Raw genomic sequence first — 5,882 nt, forward strand, 5'->3', positions numbered from 1 at the left:
TGGCCCTTCGCTGTTTGGGGACTGGACATGGTTGGTCCACTGAGAACAGGCAGGAGCGGATTCACACATGTGCTTGTGGCAGTCGACAAGTTCACCAAATGGATTGAAGCCAAGCCTATCAAAAATCTTGATGCTAGCACTGCTATCAGTTTCATCAGAGAGTTGATATTCAGATATGGGGTCCCTCATAGCATCATCACTGACAATGGGTCAAACTTCGATTCAGACAAGTTCAGAGCTTTTTGCGCCTCTCAAGGCACACGAGTCGACTACGCGTCAGTCGCGCATCCCCAGTCGAATGGACAAGCTGAAAGAGCAAATGGTCTAATTCTCAAAGGACTGAAGCCTTGACTGATGCGTGATCTCAAGCACGCAGCAGGCGCTTGGGTCGACGAGCTTCCGTCAGTTTTGTGGGGACTGAGGACCACCCCGAACCGGTCGACTGGAAGAACGCCATTCTTTCTGGTTTACGGAGTCGAAGCCGTCCTGCCGAGTGATCTGCTTCACAACGCCCCCAGAGTCAAGCTTTATAATGAAGACGAAGCAGAGCAAGCCCGGCAAGACGCAGTCGACCTCCTAGAGGAGGAGAGGGAAATGGCTATGATCAGATCGACCATCTATCAGCAAGACTTGCGTCGATTCCATGCCAGAAATGTGAAGAACCGAGCCTTCCAAGCCTTCCAAGAAGGAGATTTGGTCCTCCGAGTGGATCAACAGAAACCACACAAACTTGCTCCTACTTGGGAAGGCCCCTTCATCATCACCAGAGTCCTCCACAATGGAGCATATCATCTCTACAATGTTGATCGCCGGATCGACGAGCCACGAGCTTGGAACGCGGAACTCCTCGCCCATTTTACACTTGAATTCTCACTCGGATGAGGTGTAATAAGAAAAACTTCTGTAGTTTATTTTTATCAAAGACAAGAGTGTCCCAGTTATTCCTGTAATTGCTGTCGCTTTTGTTTGCGTACGAAATCTCCCAGTGGGTAGCTTAGCAGCGAACCGTTTCGCCTAAGTTTGCAAAAAAATCCTACCGAGTGGTGAGCCAGACTCCCACTCGGGGGCTTAGCTGCAGCCCAGTGCTCACCTAAGTGTTTGAAAATCCTACCGAGTGGTGAGCCAGACTCCCACTCGGGGGCTTAGCTGCAGCCCAGTGCTCGCCTAAGTATATAAAAATCCTACCGAGTGGAGAGCAAACCTTGTTGGGGAACGTTGCAGAAAACAAAAATTTTCCTACTCGTTTCACCAAGATCATCTAGGAGTTCATCTAGCAACGAGTCATCATATGCATCTACATACCTTTGTAGATCGCGTGCGGAAGCATTCAAAGAACGGTGATGATGTAGTCGTACACGACGTGATCCAAATCACCGATGACCAAGCGCCGAACGGACGGCACCTCCGCGTTCAACACACGTACGGGACGGGAGACGTCTCCTCCTTCTTGATCCAGCAAGGGGGAAGGAGAGGTTGATGAAGATCCAGCAGCACGACGGCGTGGTGGTGGATGCAGGGCGTCACAGTAGCAGGGCTTCGCCTATACTACGAGGGAGAGACGTAACGGGGAGAGAGGGAGGCGCCAGGGGCTGGGGTATGAAGTCCCTCCTCTCCCTCACTATATATAGGGGTTCCAGGGGGGCGCCGGCCCTAGTAGATGCCATCTACTAGGGGGGGGGGCGGCGGCCTAGGGTGGGGGGCTTGCCCCCCAAGCAAGGGGGCGCCCCCTCTAGGGTTTGCCCTCAACCCTAGCCGCATGGGCCCTTGGGGGGTGGCGCCCCAGCCCACTATGGGCTGGGTTCCCTCCCACTTCAGCCCATGGGGTCCCCCGGGATAGGTGGCCCCACCCGGTGGACCCCCGGGACCCTTCCGGTGGTCCCGGTACAATACCGGTGACCCCGAAACTTGTCCCGATGGCCGAAATAGCACTTCCTATATATAATTATTTACCTCCGGACCATTCCGGAACTCCTCGTGACGTCCGGGATCTCATCCGGGACTCCGAACAATATTCGGGTTACTGCATATACAAATCTTCACAACCCTAGCGTCACCGAACCTTAAGTGTGTAGACCCTACGGGTTCGGGAGACAAGCAGACATGACCGAGACGACTCTCCGGTCAATAACCAACAGCGGGATCTGGATACCCATGTTGGCTCCCACATGCTCCACGATGATCTCATCGGATGAACCACGATGTCAAGGATTCAATCAACCCCGTACGCAATTCCCTTTGTCAATCGATATGTTACTTGCCCGAGATTCGATCGTCGGTATCCCAATACCTCGTTCAATCTCGTTACCGGCAAGTCACTTTACTCGTACCGTAATGCATGATCCCGTGACCAGACACTTGGTCACTTTGAGCTCATTATGATGATGCATTACCGAGTGGGCCCAGTGATACCTCTCCATCATACGGAGTGACAAATCCCAGTCTTGATCCATGTCAACCCAACAGACACTTTCGGAGATACCCGTAGTAGACCTTTATAGTCACCCAGTTACGTTGTGACGTTTGGTATACCCAAAGCACTCTTACGGTATCCGGGAGTTACATGATCTCATGGTCTAAGGAAAAGATACTTTGACATTGGAAAACTCTAGCAAACGAACTATACGATCTTTTGCTATGTTTAGGATTGGGTCTTGTCCATCACATCATTCTCCTAATGATGTGATCTCGTTATCAATGACATCCAATGTCCATAGTCAGGAAACCATGACTATCTGTTGATCAACGAGCTAGTCAACTAGAGGCTTACTAGGGACATGTTGTTGTCTGTTATTCACACATGTATTACGATTTCCGGATAACACAATTATAGCATGAATAAAGACAATTATCATGAACAAGGAAATATAATAATAATGCTTTTATTATTGCCTCTAGGGCATATTTCCAACAGTCTCCCACTTGCACTAGAGTCAATAATCTAGTTACATTGTGATGAATCGAACACCCATGGAATTTTGGTGTTGATCATGTTTTGCCCTAGGGAGAGGTTTAGTCAACGGATCTGCTACATTCAGGTCCGTATGTACTTTACAAATCTCTATGTCTCCATCTTGAACATTTTCACGGATGGAGTTGAAGCGACGCTTGATGTGCCTTGTCTTCTTGTGAAACCTGGGCTCCTTGGCAAGTGCAATAGCTCCAGTGTTGTCACAAAAGAGTTTGATTGGCCCCGACGCATTGGGTATGACTCCTAGGTCGGTGATGAACTCCTTCACCCATATTGCTTCATGTGCTGCCTCCGAGGCTGCCATGTACTCCGCTTCACATGTAGATCCAGCCACGACACTCTGCTTGCAACTGCACCAGCTTACTGCCCCACCATTCAAAATATACACGTATCCGGTTTGTGACTTAGAGTCATCCAGATCAGTGTCGAAGCTAGCGTCGACGTAACCCTTTACGACAAACTCTTCGTCACCTCCATAAATGAGAAACATTTCCTTAGTCCTTTTCAGGTACTTCAGGATATTCTTGACCGCTGTCCAGTTTTCCTTGCCGGGATTACTTTGGTACCTTCCTACCAAACTTACGGCAAGGTTTACATCAGGTCTGGTACACAGCATGGCATACATAATAGAACCTATGGCTGATGCATAGGGGATGACGCTCATCTCTTCTATATCTTCTGCCGTGGTCGGACATTGAGCTGAACTCAATTTCACACCTTGTAATACAGGTAAGAACCCCTTCTTAGAATGATCCATATTGAACTTCTTCAATATCTTATCAAGGTATGTGCTTTGTGAAAGACCTATGAGGCGTCTCGATCTATCTCTATAGATTTTGATGCCTAATATATAAGCAGCTTCTCCAAGGTCCTTCATTGAAAAACTCTTATTCAAGTAGGCCTTGATGCCGTCCAAGAGTTCTATATCATTTCCCATCAATAGTATGTCATCTACATATAATATGAGAAATGCTACAGAGCTCCCACTCACTTTCTTGTAAACGCAGGCTTCTCCATAAGTCTGCGTAAACCCAGACGCTTTGATCATCTCATCAAAGCGAATGTTCCAACTCCGAGATGCTTGCACCAGCCCATAAATCGAGCGTTGGAGCTTGCACACTTTGTCAGCATTCTTAGGATCGACAAAACCTTCCGGCTGCATCATATACAATTCTTCCTTAAGGAAACCATTAAGGAATGCCGTTTTGACGTCCATTTGCCATATCTCATAATCGTAGAATGCGGCAATTGCTAACATGATTCGGACGGACTTTAGCTTCGCTACCGGTTAGAAAGTCTCATCGTAGTCAACCCCTTGAACTTGTCGATAACCCTTAGCGACAAGTCGAGCTTTATAGATGGTCACATTACCATCAGCATCTGTCTTCTTCTTAAAGATCCATTTATTCTCTATGGCTCGCCGTTCAACGGGAAAGTCAGTCAAAGTCCATACTTCGTTTTCATACATGGATCCTATCTCGGATTTCATGGCTTCTAGCCATTTGTCGGAATCCGGGCCCGCCATCGCTTCTTCATAGTTTGAAGGTTCACCGTTGTCTAACAACATGATTTCCAAGACAGGGTTGCCGTACCACTCTGGTGCGGAACGTGTCCTTGTGGACCTTCGAATTTCAGTAGGAGCTAGATCAGAAGTATCTTGATCATTATCATTAACTTCCTCTCTAGTCGGTGCAGGCACCTCAGGAACATTTTCTTGAGTTGCGCCATTTACCGGTTCAAGAGGTAATACTTCATCAAGCTCTACTTTCCTCCCACTTACTTCTTTTGAGAGAAACTCTTTCTCTAGAAAGGACCCATTCTTGGTAACAAAGATCTTGCCTTCGGATCTGAGGTAGAAGGTGTACCCAACAGTTTCTTTTGGGTATCCTATGAAGACGCATTTTTCCGACTTGGGTTCGAGCTTTTCAGGTTGAAGTTTCTTGACATAAGCATCGCATCCCCAAACTTTTAGAAACGACAACTTAGGTTTCTTACCAAACCTAATTCAAACGGTGTCGTCTCAACGGATTTCGACGGAGCCCTATTTAAAGTGAATGCGGCAGTCTCTAAAGCATAGCCCCAAAAAGATAGCGGTAAATCAGTAAGAGACATCATAGACCGCACCATATCCAATAGAGTGCGATTACGACATTCGGACACACCGTTACGCTGAGGTGTTCCAGGCGGCGTGAGTTGTGAAACTATTCCACATTTTCTTAAGTGTGTGCCAAATTCGTGACTCAAGTATTCTCCTCCACGATCTGATCGTAGAAACTTGATTTTCCTGTCACGTTGATTCTCAACCTCACTCTGAAATTCCTTGAACTTTTCAAAGGTTTCAGACTAGTGTTTCATTAAGTAGACATACCCATATCTACTCAAGTCATCAGTGAGGGTGAGAACATAACGATAGCCACCGTGAGCCTCAACACTCATTGGACCGCACACATCAGTATGTATGATTTCCAATAAGTTGGTTGCTCGCTCCATTGTTCCTGAGAACGGAGTCTTGGTCATTTTACCCATGAGGCATGGTTCGCACGTGTCAAATGATTCATAATCAAGAGACTCTAAAAGTCCATCAGCATGGAGCTTCTTCATGCGTTTGACACCTATGTGACCAAGGCGGCAGTGCCACAAGTATGTGGGACTATCATTATCAACCTTACATCTTTTAGTACTCACACTATGAATATGTGTAGCAATACGCTCGAGATTCATTAAGAATAAACCATTTATGATAGGAGCATGACCATAAAACATATCTCTCATATAAATGGAACAACCATTATTCTCAGATTTAAATGAGTAGCCATCTCGAATTAAACGAGATCCCGATACAATGTTCATGCTCAAAGCTGGCACTAAATAACAATTATTGAGGTTTAAAACTAATCCCGTAGGTAAATGCAGA

Source organism: Triticum dicoccoides, chromosome 2A (genome assembly GCF_002162155.2).
Source record: "Triticum dicoccoides isolate Atlit2015 ecotype Zavitan chromosome 2A, WEW_v2.0, whole genome shotgun sequence".
In the NCBI taxonomy this organism is placed as follows: Eukaryota; Viridiplantae; Streptophyta; class Magnoliopsida; order Poales; family Poaceae; genus Triticum; species Triticum dicoccoides.